Here is a 14,956-nt window from a genome sequence, read left to right as displayed (position 1 = left end):
GCTAATTGAATCTAAGACACTAGATTCTCTCAACAGAGTCATATTGATAACATTTATTGAACAACCAACTCTGTACCAGAGGTAATATCCATTAATCTTCATAAGAATCCAGTGATGCAAAACTTTCCATCCCCTTTTTGTACCTGAGAAACTGAGGTTCGGGGAAGTTTTGTAAATTTCCCAAGGTGGCAGAACCCCCACGGAACAGTGTCAGGATTAGGTACTGCCATGTATGGTTTGGGAGAATGGTCTGGCCTAGATGTGTGCAGGGTAGAATCTGTACAACTGTATAGGGAAGCCCCATCAAGATACAACTCAGGTCATCACACCCAAGCTCCTTTCTAGTATGTTGCACTCTGAAAGCAATATGCATCAGATTCCCCTTTGCTGATGAGGCAGAACATAAACTTGACTTTGTGTAGAGGGGATGACCATGTGGTCTGGGGAAGGTAAAGTAAGTGAGGTCTGTCCACAGCACCTTGGAGTCACCCAAGCCTTTCACTACATCCTCCCTACAGCCAGTGACCTTTTGCTGTTTCTGTGAATGGACTTTCCAACTACCTTATGCAGACTTGCTTTCTCACCCCCTTGAAGCTATATCTCCCTTGAATCTCATTTTGCTGACTGTAGCTGTAGGCTAGTATAGTGCGTAGCAATCTAGGCTTTATCAGTGTTACTTATTACTCCTTTGACCTTGGGCAAGTGACATGTCTGTTTTAAGCCTCGTTTCTCATGAGTAAAATGGGAGTCAAATGACACGTACATTTTATGGAAATATTAAATAAGACCATATAGGTAAAGGTATTAATGCAAAACTTGGAACATGGCAAGTTCAATAAATTCTTCTCCTTCTTCTCCTCCTTCCCTCCCTCCTCTTCTCTTCTGATTTCCCCTCCTCTTTCTGTTCCTCCTTCCCTCATTTTAACATATGTGCATTTTAGATTTGACTTTTCTTTCTCTGCAACCAACCTTTGTAGTCTATTAAAGTAATGAAACAGTGGGAATTAAGGCCAATTTTGGGGGGCCAAGGAAGCGCCCAAGTAGACGAATAATAGATAAGCCATGTGGACTTCTTAGTTTTTTGGCAACTGCCAAACTAGAGGCATGGTTACTAACATCATGAACTTAGGATTTCAGTGTTGTGATCCTCACATAGATTTCGTATTTTCTGGAAAGAATGTAATTGAGACCCTTTTGCTTCATTATCAAGAAGTTTAGAGGAAAGAGTAGGCATGGAAGCTCTTTGTTTTCCTTTCCCATTTAGCAAAATGTTTTATGCTACAGTAAAGTTTTTACTTTAATCACTCTTTCTGAAGGTGTCCTGAAGTTATGCTCATCAGTGAACTTAGTATAAAAACTTTTTAAAATTGAAATATGATAGACATGCAATATCTTATTATTTTCAGGTATACATCATAGTGATTCAACATTTTTATACATGACAAAAGGATTCCCATGATAAGTCTAGTTACTACCTGTCACCATAAAATTTGCTACAGGGCTGTTGACTATACTTCCTAGGCTGTATATTATATCTCCATGACCTATTTATAACTGGAACTTTATACCTCTTAATCCCCTTCCCCTATTTTGTCCATCTTCCCAGCCCATTCCTCCTCTGGTAACCAAGAGTTTCCTGTACTTACGAATCTGTCTCTGTTTTGTTTTGTTTGTTTCTTAGATTCCACATATAAGCAGAATTGTGTGGTATTTGTCTTTCTCTGACTTATTTCAATTAGCATAATACTCTCTAGACCCATCCATGTTGTCACTAATGGCAAGATTTCATTTTTTATGGCTGAGTAATATTCCATTGTACATATGCCATATCTTCTGTATTCTTTCATCTATCCAAGAAAGTCGTCTACCCACATAGTCACAAATTATAATATAAAGCTATAGTAATAAAAACAATATGGTACTGGCATGAAAACAGACACATAGATCAATGGGACAGAATAAAGGTCCCAGGAATAAACCCATGCATATATGATCAATCTATGACAAAGGAGTCAAGAATATAAAATGAGGAAAAGATAGTCTCTTCAATAAATGCTGTTGAGAAAGCTGGACAATGACACGTAAAAGAATGAATCTGGACCATTCTCTTATACCGTATACCAAAATAAACTCAAAGTAGATTAAAGATTTGAATGTAAGACCTGAAAGCACAAAACTCCTAGAAGAAAACATAGGCAGTAAGGTCTTTGACATCGGTCTTACCAATATTTTTCTGGATCAGTCTCCTCAGGCAAGCGCAACAAAAACTAAACCAAACAAGTGGGTTTATGTCAAACTAAAAAGCTTTTGCACAGCGAAGGAAGCCATTAACTAAACGAAAAGGTAACCTACTGAATGGAAGAAGTTATTTGCAAATCATACATCGGATAAGGGGGTAATATCTAGAGTATAAAAATAACTCACATAACTTAATATCAAAAAACCAAACAACTCAATTAAAAAATGGGCAGAGGACTTGAATAGACATTTTTTTCTTTTCTCTTTTCTTTTTTCTTTCTTTCTTTCTTTCTTTCTTTCTTTTTTCTTTCTTTCTTTCTTTTTTCTTTCTTTCTTTCTTTCTTTCTTTCTTTCTTTCTTTCTTTCTGTTAGAGAGGGTTGGGGGGAGAGGGGTAAAGGGAGGAAGAGAGAGAATCCTAAGCAAGGTGAGCATGGAGTCTGACCCAGGACTCAATTTTGCCACCCTGGGATCAGGACCTGAGCTGAAATGGAGAGTCAGATGCTCAACCAACTGAGCCCCCCAGGCACCCCAAATAGACCTATTTCAAAAGAAGACATACAGAGGGCTGACAGGCACATAAAAAGATGCTTAGTATCACTCATCACCACAGAAGTGCAAATCAAAACCACAATGAGATAATACCCGTGACAGGGGCTGGTCTCAAAAAAACAAGAAACAACAAATGTCGGTGAGGATGTGGAGAAAAGAGAACGGTCGTGCACTCTTGGGGGGATTGTAAATTTGCTCAGCCACTGTGGAAAACAGTATAGAGATTCCTCAAAAAGTGAAAAATCAACTAGTATCTGACCCAGCAATTCTACTTCTGGATGATTTATTTGAAAAACAAACCCCAAACAAAAATAAAAGCACCAATTCGAAGAGATATATGCACCCCTGTGTTCAGTGCAGGATTATTTACAGTAGCCAAGATCGGGAAGCAGCTTAAGTGTCCACTGATAGATGAATGGATAAAGGAAGGTCTTTCAGTGATAACACTGCCCCTACCTAGCTCTTTTCCTCCACTCCTTTTCTCTGAGCATCTGCTGCTCATAGAGCTTGTCCTAATTACCTTCCCTCCCCCTCCTCTCCTCCTCTGCCTGTCTTCTCCCTCTTCTCTCCTTCCTCTTATCCCTTCCTTCTCTTCTTTGCTTCCTCTTTCTCCACTGTCTGTGGATTGATCCTTCCTTTCTTCCTCCCCTCCTTCCTTCTCTCCTTTTCTTTCTCCATCCCTCCCCTTTCTTTTTTTCTCACATCTGCTACTAAAATGACGTCCTCACTACCTATGCTTCCTAACTTTAAGCCTTACATATATTTCTGAGTAATGGTTGTTACGTGTTGAGGCTTGAATTCTATGAATACTATATGGGCTAATAAATCCAGCAAAGAACACATTTACAAATAAATTTTCTTAGAGAAATATTGCATACACTAAGAGTGCCAGAGCAGGGTTTTTTTTTTTTTTCCCCTCCTCAAACACCTGGTAATGAAATTTATTGACATATAAACTTAATAAGCTGCTAATTGAGTAATTATTGATTGCAGGAAACGTGTTCTTAAAAGTCACATTAACAATTGGCCGACAGGCGAAAATAGAACAGACTCCGTTTTTAACTTACTTTATAGCATTACCTTAAAATTGTAAAGAGTTAATCTTATCACACTACACATGGCTGAATTTATAAAAGATAAAATCACAAACGAGTAATGCACAGTTACTTGTTACATATTCTTCCCATTACAACTGACAGCTTCATTAATCATACAGTGTATTTTACTATTAGAAGCTATAAAGGAGATCAAATCTCTTGTAATTTTTCTTCTTCTCTTTCATTTGATAAGTGTGTTGTTTCAGTGGGCAGATAAAATATAGTGTCAGTCACCAACAGTCTCAGGAGATTTTCTTTTTTTCCAGTAAGGATATCCTTGCTTATTTGCAATGTAAAAATTCCCAAGATCATGCATCATTTCCCTATTACTTGGCCATCAGACCAGGTAAAAATTGTGTGCTCACCTATCCACGGCAGTGGTCAACCAGAAGTGAATGTTGGGGGATAGGAACAATGTTTTCAGTGACAGCGTGTATTGCTTATTGAGCGTTGAAGGCATTAACGATGAACACCTCTATTCATAACGTAACATTGATTCATAATTAAGGTTCTTGTAAATTACACAGATTGCTGACAGATTTCATAAGCTGTTCTGGGGAGAGGTGGCAATTTTTCCAGTTTGTCACAGATTGCCAATGAAGCAGTTGAAAGCATAAATGAAATACAAGAATATTTGCCAATAAATAAGAGAGTCTCTGTCATTCCCTTCCGTGGTGTGGGATGAAAAAATATGTTTAAAAAGGCTACCTTCTTACTTAGAAAACAAAGGGCTGCTTTTTCCCACAGTCTAGAAAGAAATCCTGAAAGAGATGCCACCAATCCAGATAGCAAAAACAGATGGACACATTCTAATTTTTTTCCTAATTAGTGGGGAAAACGGAAACATGTCTTTTTTTTTTTTTTTTTTATCTCTTGTCAATTTAAAGGGGGGAAAAGTCATCCGTAAAAATTCTTCTGTCTTTCTCGGTGTTTCCATTTTTTGATTTTTAAAAGTATGACTTAAAATAAAATTCTTAGAATTTCCGAGTTTTGGTGATTTGTGTGACACTGATGTACTGTAATTTATACAAGAACTACTTCAGTGTTGTTTTTCAGTGCTTCTTGCCAACCTAAGTATTCTAAATATAAACTGAAGAAATTCGGTCTGGCACAAAACAGCTGATGAAATATTCTGGGCTTGTATTCCACTATTTTCCCCTAAGACCTTCTATGAGAAGCGGAGGATGTAAAGAGGTCTTGATTAAAGTGCAGAACTGTCTGTGGTCCCGGGGTGTGTAGACTCCATTTAGTCTGCCGTGAGTGGCCTTTCCGCTGGGTCCCAAGGGGTTCACGTCTGAGAGGGACACGCCGTCTGCCTGCTCATCGCCTGTTGGGGGGCAACAGTTAGTTTTCCGTGTGATAACTCTGTGCAAGAGAGGTGCAATTTCTGCAACCTGCAGAGGCTAGGTTGGTAAAGCTATTTCCTCCGTCCCTGCCCATAACTAACTCCATCCTGCATTTTCACAACTCGTCGGAGAACCGAGAGACCGTGTGGTGAATCTGAACCGAGCAAACAGTCCATTTCCACTTGCTGATCCCATAGTTCTTGTATTTATACAGATAATAGCCTCAGGTTTATGGGTTTGTTTGTTTTTTTTTTTTTTTTTTTGGTGTATCATGCCTTATAGTTGAGATACAACTCTCAGATAACTTTGGTTTACTAAGTAGGTACTTAAGCTTAGCCGAAAGCTTCAACTAAGGATTCCTATTTGATGAAATCTGACGGTCTAGCCTGATGTTATTACAATATCCTGGTAGCGGGACGATTCGGAGAGGTGGCAGGGGTGGGGAGGGGTCACTCATCAGTGATGACTCCACAGCTGAAGTAACACATAGGCTCTTACACCTTGGACGCTTTCTCTCTTTGTGGTTTCACAAATGCAGAGCATTGTTTGGGTTACCGCGTTGATGTTTCTTCCAAGCACAAGATTAGTCAAGAGAAGTATCACTAGACGTGGTCGTTGGAAAAGCTAGGAAGGAATTTCCAAATGTTAAGATTGAATAACGTTTCCCACGTGGTTATGGTTGAAGCCTCCTTTTGAAGATTTGATTTTGCCAGGTCACCCAAGCCAATGTATCTCATTTTCTCAGGATGCCTGGGTGAATAGAACTTTAGGAGAACTCAGGGACTTGAAGTGTCTTTCCTCCTATTTCTGGAAGAGTTTCTTGGGGGTTCACTTCTATACTTATTCTTTGCCTATTTCGGACCAGCCTGCAGTTAGACCCTGGCAAACGGGGTCTCCCCCAGGCTGGGAATTGGAAGGTCTTACTTCAACTTCCGTGACTTTGCCCCACCCCGACTCTCATGTCTTTGACAGCCGTATCCCATAGCACCATCTCACGAAGGTGCTCTGAGCCTGGAAAAGACACAACTCCACCACGCACACACTTGCTATGCTCCTTCCCTTTCTACAGGTCTTCCGCTCGTCACTTTGCTCCTATTGGGACATCCTCGATGCCTTGGCTTGGCTCTGGTTCCAGGTGGGTGGCCTGGCAACGCACTCAGCTCCTGGATCCTAAGATATTGAGGCATCAGAATGGGTCAGGATAAGCAGATTTTAAGTGACGCTCATGTAAATGGAACACAGGAGGGGTTCAGGGTCTTCCTTCTTCTTGAGCAGTGCATGGCCGGTGGCGGGTCTGCTGCAGCCCCTGAAAGAAGAAGGGGTGGCCGCTCACCTCCTCCTAGGGCCTTCATGACCCAACTCCAATTAGCTCTTTGATTCACTGTCCTCTCTTCCCTGCAATGAGGGTAGCGAGTTGTGTGCTCCCAGTCTATCTTAAGCCGTGCAGGAGGGAGCGACTGCTTTTCTCACTCTGCCCACATTGCCCCTACATGTCCCTGTGCTGGCAAACACTGAAAGAGATCCCCATCCTAGGATGCAGTGAGTGTGATCCAGGGCATTCAAAAGAAGACGTGGTTGGGAGACGTGTTTTTCTAAGTCGATGCTATAAAACTCAGAAAGGTAGATTTAATAGCACAGAGAATGAGCCAGCATCCACATGATCGTGGATGCTTTGGATAAGACTTGCATTCATGGTTACTATCAAAGAAGTAATCACCTTTGAGAACGTCACTGGAGGCCAGCATTCCCTGGCACAATGGGTGATGAAGCACAAGAAATAAATGGTACGAGGGGACTGCAAAGGCAAGGAGGTCGATATGGTCTCTCTTCAGGTTGGTTCCTGAAAACCTGGGCATTGCTATTTTTTTTCTCGCAAAGGGAGATTTGAAATTCTTCATCTTAGATCACCATACCTCGCATGGGTCCGTGAATTTTGCAATGAATTTTTAAAATCAACATTGCCTATATAGACAGGGTCCCGACACAAAATTTTGAACTGATACCCACATATTCTAAGGGCAGCTCTCCTTCAAGCAACATATGTCTAGGGTTTAGAGATGTTGGAAGCAAAGCATGACATGTGGTGCAATTTTCTTGTGGTGGTGGTGGTTTAATTTGCTACTGAGACATGTGATTAGCACATTTGGCTTTCATTAGTGTAATCTGCCCCCAACTTCAGGGTTATCCAGTCTATTCTTGGATAATCTTTAAAAGTACATTCATTGGGGCACCTGGGTGGCTTGGTTGGTTGAGTGTCCAACTTCAGCTCAGATCATGATCTCATGGCTCATGAGTTTGAGCCCCGTGATGAGCTCTGTGCTGACAGCTCAGAGCCTGGAGCCTGCTTCGCATTCTGTGTCTCCCTCTCTCTCTGACCCTTTCCATCACAACACTCTGTCTCTCTCTCCTTCAAAGATAAATAAACATTATTTTTTTTTTTAAAAAGTACATTTATTAATTTATTATCCCCTATTCTGCCAAGTAGAATAATGATTCAATATGGAATAATGCCAGGCACGGTGGGTGGTCAATAAATTTATTTGGAGAGTGATGAAGTGGTATGCCATATGTATCTAGACAAATAGAAGAATGTGGAAGCTGATAATTTTAGCCTCTTTTTCCCATTGGTGATGAGAAAGCACTCTTTAAGCAAATAAATATATCTCAGTATATCCCTGTATCCATATCTATATCTAATTTCCTTTGGATACAAAACAGAAAAAGCAAAGAAGGCTGGTTTAAATTCAGAGATACTCAATTTAAAAACAGTAATCTCCATAATGTCAATATCATTAAATGAAAGGGAAAGAATAAAGTTGTGGGGATCTAACTGTTGCCAAAAAGATATTTTATTTAGTTGATTTATCTGAGTCAACTAGTTTTTTTTTTCTCTTTTTGCACCTATTTTGTAGTCTGTTTTAGTTGAACACTTGTTTACAACTGTCAAATAAATTTGGTGTCGAATAAAGAGCTACCACTAAGCTCGCATATTATGGACACCTAATGGCTTTGGAAAATAGAGTTACGGTGAATTATTTAGAGATACTGTCTGGAATTATTGTGAAAAGAATATCTTCTGAACTTTGAGTGTTTGAGCTTGTCACCATGGATCCAGGAAGTAGAGGTGGAATGATCTAGAAACATCTAGTATGGTTGACCGGTTGATTGTGCGACTCTATACCTTAGATCGTGAGGGATGAAAATGTTTTCTTCTTGACTCTGCTAAATATCCTGGGTCCTGTTTTTATCTCATTCCCCATGGACCCTGATCCAAATAATGTACTTGCTTATTGTGTATCACACAGAGTTTTCTCTACCAGGACTATCTTTGCACCATTTTTCACAATTTGAATAATCTCTGATAGTTTCCACTTCCTCCTCCAGTTCTTCGTCTTCTCCCTACATTGTGTCCTGCTAGACTGAACATTATGAGCTGGCATCAGTGGGTTATCTGCCCTTGGCTCTTGGTTGTTTCTGCCAATGGGTGGCACCATCAGGAGATCATAGGGCCAAAAGGCCACAGCCACTAAATTCTCTTCTGAAGGCCAGAGCTTCTGGCAAGTGCTAGATCACTAAAGCTGTTTCCATCCTGTGTACTTTCTTGTACTTTGCATGTACAGCTTCATTATATTCTTTCAGTTACCCTTTTTATTTTGTATTTTTAAATTTTTTTTAATGTTTTCATTTTATTTTTGAGAGACAGTGAGAGAGACAGGGCATGAGCAGGGGAAGGGCAGAGAGAGGGAGACACGGAATCCAAAGCAGGCTCCAGGCTCCGAGCTGTCAGCACAGAGCCCGACGCGGGGCTCGAGCTCACGAACCGTGAGATCACGACCTGAGCCGGAGTCAGAGGGTTAACCGATTGGGCCACCCTGGTGCCCTTTAATTAGCCTTTTTATTTTTTTATTAAAAAATTTTTTTTAATGTTTATTTCTGAGACAGAGAGACTGAGCATGAGTGGGGGAGGGCAGAGAGAGGGGGAGACACAGAATCAGAGGCAGCCTCCAGGTTCCGAGCTGTCAGCACAGAGCCTAGCGCGGGGCTCAAACTCACAAACCTCGAGATCATGACCTGAGCCAAAGTCGGTCACTCAACCGACTGAGCCACCCAGGCGCCCCTAATTATCCTTTTTAAATGTGTCATCTCACCCCCTGTCCAGATTCCCTCTATCCCTTCAGGGTTTTAAGAGTGCATGTTGTTTCTAACTTTTATAAGCAGAGTAGGTCCTCGATGAGGCTCAGATTGCCTCGTCGATATATTTGTTTTGTCCATTTTCTCCATCTTGTCCCTGGAGCATTCTGATCATCATTGATTACATGTTAGGATTATGTTTGGGACAGAATAGAAAAAGAGCAAATAATGTTGCTTCAACAGGATAGAAACTTACATATTAAAGAAGTCAAAACGCAGGTGCCCAGGGCATTTATGCAGCCATCCTGAAGGCATCAAGGAGTCAGACTGTCCTTTTGAAACCGATAACGAAGGGTTAAGAGGAGTAGTGAGTGCAAGAGCAACTTCTTACCCAAATCTTCTTCTCAGAATGCAGCCTGCGACCAGGTGTCTGTGCTGTTCTTGCCTGACACCATGATAGCAACGTGTTGATTTGGTTTATTGCTGAGATTCAAGGCTTCACCAAGGAGCAGGCCAGAACCGGTCAGGACCACTGACCTTTTCTTTGAGAATGCCTGATTGTTCCCTGGGTGAACTTTTGAAGGGCCTAAAACTCTACTTGCGGAGCATGCTAAGGACACCATTTTCCAGCTGATGTAGAGCAGGACAGCATATACAGGAGATCGTGCAGGCGTAGACAACAGAATGGCTTCAACCCTTCCCTGCTAAGTTCTTTATTTGATTTGCAAGGCGCCTAGCGCCTCTGCCCTATACCCAGACCCTTTTTCCGTTTGCCTTTAAATATCTCTGACTGTCCCCTTTCAGGAAGGCAGGTTTGAAGCTTACCTCTTGCCTCCTCATTTGGCCGCCTCTCCAATAAACCTCTTCTTTGATGCACCACTCAGTGTCTCAGTGATTGGCTTTGCTGCCCACTGGGCAGATGGATTTAGGTTTGGTCACACTTTCGCTACCCCACCTACCTCGGAAGATGCCAGATGACTGTTGGATTTCTAGGCAATATATCTGTCTTGGGGCAGAAGAATGGGGGGAAAGAAAGAGTTGGGGTTTGCCTTTTCCCTGTAAGAAGACACCCCGGAAATATAGCATCAGATTCTATGAAGCTTTCAACACGTTTCCTACTGACTATGACCATGAAATAGACAGAAGATGTTGACAGTAGTGACTTGTTATGGTTTCTTATTTATAGAAAGTGGATCGAATTATCCTATCTTCACCTACTCCTCTTCCTTCTTACGTTATTCTTCCCTAACATTCTTCAATATCACTTGCATCCTAACAAATTTAATCTATTTATTTAAAGGTATCAGGGGCGCCTGGGTGGCTCAGTCGGTTAAATGTCCGACTTCGGCTCAGGTCATGATCTCGCGGTTTGTGAGTTCGAGCCCCGCGTCCGGCTCTGTGCTGACAGCTCGGAGCCTGGAGCCTGTTTTGGATTCTGTGTCTCCCTCTCTCTGCTCCTCCCCTGCCCATGCTCTGTCTCTCAATAATAATAAATAAATGTCAAAAAAATAAAGATATCCAATCATTTCCTGCTAAAATCTAGTGTTATCTTTCCTGTCCTCATTCCCTAACTTTGTTGCAAGGATCAAATTCTCCTTCCTCAAATTTCTTGCTTGGCTTCTGGCTGCAATGTTTTCCTGTTTGTCCACCACCTCTCTGGATGCACCTGTTTTAGTTTCCTCTGATGGCTTCTCTTTCTTGCTTCCCTCAACTCCCTCTTACCATTTTCTAAAGTTTTTGGCTTCCACTCATCTCGAGCTGCATTCCTTGACTTAATGATTAAATATAATCTTGCAGCTGAATTATATTATTTAATGCCCCAAACTTTGGCCCAAACTCCAACCTCATGTCTCTGAACCAACACTTAAACAATTTCTCAACATTTCAAACATGATATATGGAGCCATAATGCTCTTCCTTTCCAAATAATTCTCTTTTACATCTTTTCTTTTTATTGACACCATGCCATTTTTCCTAGTCTCTTAGACACAAAACTTTGAATCATCTTTTATTGGGTCATTTTGTTTTTTAAAAATTTTTAATGTTTATTTATTTATTTTGAGAGAAAGGGAGAGAGTAGGGGAGGGGCAGAGAGGGAGAGGGAGAGAAAGAATCCCAAGCAGGGTCTGTGTCGTCAGTCCGGGGCCCGACGTGGGGCTCAGTCCTATGAACAGTGAGATCATGACCTGAGCCGAAACCAAGCTCTGGAGGCTTAACTGTCTGAGCCCCCCAGGTCCCCCTGGGTCATTTTGTTTTATCTACCATGTAGTCTATTGGGCATTTCTTTGAAATTTCTTTTACCTCCATTCTTTCTTATCTTACAATCAGCCAGATGTAAATACTAGGTGCTAACTTACTATAAAAACTGCCCCCACCATCTTCCTGTGTGCAGCTGTTGGTGTCTGGGTGTATACGTGTGTGTGTGTGTGTGTGTGTGAGTCTTGTTATTTTTTTCCACATAGTAATAATAGCTTAACATTTATTGAGCACGTACTATATGTCAGGAACTCATCCATGTATTTTATATGTAGTAGCTCATTTAATTCTCACAAGACCAAATGAGAATGTATTGTTGCTATTTATATTATTCAGATAAGGAAACAGAGGCGCTGTTTCCTTGACTTGTCTAAATGCCATGACTTGTCTAAATGCCAATCTAGCAAATAGAAGCCTGAGACTCAAGCCAGGTAGTCGAGATCAGAGTCTGAACTCTTTTTTTTTTTTTAAATGTTTATTTATTTTTGAGACAGAGAGAGACAGAGCATGAACAGGGGAGGGGCAGAGAGAGAGGGAGACACAGAATCGGAAGCAGGCTCCAGGCTCCGAGCCATCAGCCCAGAGCCCGACGCGGGGCTCGAACTCACGGACCGCGAGATCCTGACCTGAGCTGACGTCGGACGCTTAACCGACCGAGCCACCCAGGCGCCCCTAGAGTCTGAACTCTTAAACTTCCGTTCTATTGTCTCTTCTGTTGCTACTTGGCTAATGGATCATGCCACACTGCAACGAAAAATCCTTTGGGCTGCCTGTGACATCAACGACAAACTCATCAGTCTCATTTTCTTGGCTCTCTGTAACCCAGCCCTACCTGACACCCAGCTCTGTTTATCATTGTAGTTTAATATATATAGTGTGTATATTGCTTGTTTCATTTTCTCAGTTCCCCAAATTCAATGTCTTCTTCAGGCTGCAGTGTACTTGTTTTCTCCTGGAGTGATATTTTCTTGTTCCGGTATCTTGGCAAACCATGTCCACTCTGGCTTGGCTCCAGAAAGCATGTAGCCGAGGACTGCCACTGTGAGGCCTGTCCCTCCCCTGACTCATCCCCAGAGTGGAGGCCTCTCTGGGCAAGATGAATGAGGACAAGGAAAGGCACTCCGCTTTGGTGACCTCTTCCTGTCGTCCTTTAAATCAGAACTCAGATGTGATCTACCTTGTGAGTTAACTGTTGATGATAATTACAAAAAAACAGATATTTTCCGCAAGACTATGTATGGGCAAAGCCCCTCCTTTTGAGGTTGAGGAAATGGAAGTATGTTGTATTTAAATAGTAGGCCATGTTTTCGTAGGTTCTAAGTAAGAGAACTGGAATAAAAATCTGGTTTTCTGCCCTGTAAACCACTGTACCCTTGTCACTCTAGGCATGTCTTGGAATTGTGTAAGAGACAAACTGGGTGCTTCCTTCTTCCTCCTCATGCTGATTCAATCATTGTCTCCATTGAGCGTCGTTGCAAAGTTTCATTTGAACAAAGAGATTTGTGGCTAAGACAACTTTGAGATCGAGTGTGTTACACCAGGGGTGGCAAGCCACGGCTTGTGGTGCCACATCTGGTCCTCCACCTGTCTGTGTACGGCCCCCAGGCAAAGAATGGCTTTGATTTTTAAATGACTACAAACATCAAAAGAAGAGTAATATTCCGTGGCGTGCGAAAGTTACGTGAAATGGAATTTCAGTACCAGTGAATAAAATTGCATGGGGATATGTCACCCTCATTCGTTTATGTCTGGTCTCCGGCTGCCTACAATGGGTAGAATGCCTACACTGAACAGAGAGCGTGTGGCCCACAGGGCCTCAAATACGTCCTCTCTGGCCCTTTCCAGAGCACATTGCCCACCCTTGTGTTGTACCATGCACTGGGCTCCTCTTTTTCTGAACTTCTACACCGTTTATAATTCACGTCCTACAATTTAGCTGCCTGTGTGACTGGTGTGACCATTTCAAGAGGTTTTAAAGATTGTTGCCTGTATTCCAACTTTTGTGCTTTCCGCTAGACTTCGAAGCTCCATGAAGGCAGGAGTGAGATCTTACACAGCATTTTCATCTATCCTCCTTCTCAGTTACGTAGATAGTTTGTAACATTATTGATTGAAAGGAGAGGTGTATTTTTGAATGCATGACAAATCCGCACTGAAATTAGTCAAGCCAAATGCATCGTGCTAGTTTCCTGAGGAATCGGGGACATTGCATTAGTTTGCTGGGGCTGCAATCACAGAGCAGCAGGAGCTTGGGGCCTTACGCAGCAGAAATTTCTCTTCTGACGGTTCTGGAGGCTGGAGTCCAAGCCGAAGGCATCAGCAGGGTTGTTTTCTCCTGAGGCCTCCGTCATTTGGCTGGCAGCTGACTGCTTTTTCTCTGTGTCCTCACATGGCCTTCCCTCAGTGTGCAAACAGCCCTGGTGTCTCTCTTCTTGTGGGACATCGGTCCTATTGGATTAGGACTCCACCCATACGACCTCACAGAACTTTAATTACCTGCCTAAAGCCCTGTTTCCAGGTACAGTGAAATTGGGGGGTAAGGCTTCAATATATGAATTCGGGGAGGTCATAATTCAGTCATAACAGATATCAGGGGATACTCTTTTAGGACGCTCCCTATCTAATCGGATTGTGATATACTGGAGTGAACATAAGCAGTGAGTGAGCCTAATGCAATGGTTTTATTGTCAGATTGATCAATACTAGTTTGACATTTAACACCTGACTCTCTCTGTTATTAGTACTGACTCTGACTGTGTCGGGCCTGATTGACTGATCCCTTTTATTTTTCCTGTTTCTCATCTCTAGAATGCAAGGGCTTCATAGCTCTAGACAACTCACATTAAGGAACAAAGGACAACACCGGAGACCTTGAAGGAGAAGGGAAAAAAAAAAAAGAGAGAAAGAAGAAGATTGTATAAAGTATACAAGCATTTTCAATAGCTTATAATGTCATCTGAACATTTTTCTCTAACTATAAGTGGGAACATCGAAAGAAAAACAACCAAGCAGACCCCCTATCACTGCGAAGTGGTGTCAAACCTCACTCGGATGGGACAATGACTTGAGGCTGTTAATGGCCACCACTGAATGCAGTCAGGCCTGGTCTCCCTGGCAAGACGAGGCCCAGCAAAGGCTTTGTCTAAATAAATGTGTTACACACAGAACAAACTTACTGACTTTGTCACAGAAAATTTAAAAATTACATAACTTCATGAAGAATAATTACTTAAGATTTTGAGGTGGGGAAAAAAATATAGAATTATTTTTAAACTTAAAAGTGAAAAAATTGGCCTAACCTAAAGAACATATGGAGGAACACATTTCTGAATCACACG

At 41.8% G+C, this 14,956-nt stretch overlaps 1 long non-coding RNA gene across 1 annotated transcript in view; it reads left to right on the top strand.

Moving 5' to 3' along the window:
• LOC123585043 overlaps positions 1-14,502 on the top strand; it is a 29,884-nt gene extending 15,382 nt beyond the window's left edge. Inside the window, exon 4 of the long non-coding RNA XR_006705868.1 lies at positions 14,427-14,502. This is a non-coding gene — a long non-coding RNA (uncharacterized LOC123585043). The remainder of the gene's footprint in view (positions 1-14,426) is intronic.
• The last annotated feature ends 454 nt before the right edge of the window (positions 14,503-14,956 follow it).

The sequence above is a fragment of the Leopardus geoffroyi genome, chromosome C3 (genome assembly GCF_018350155.1).
Source record: "Leopardus geoffroyi isolate Oge1 chromosome C3, O.geoffroyi_Oge1_pat1.0, whole genome shotgun sequence".
Lineage (NCBI taxonomy): Eukaryota > Metazoa > Chordata > Mammalia > Carnivora > Felidae > Leopardus > Leopardus geoffroyi.
This window is presented reverse-complemented; position numbering and strand designations above follow the sequence as displayed.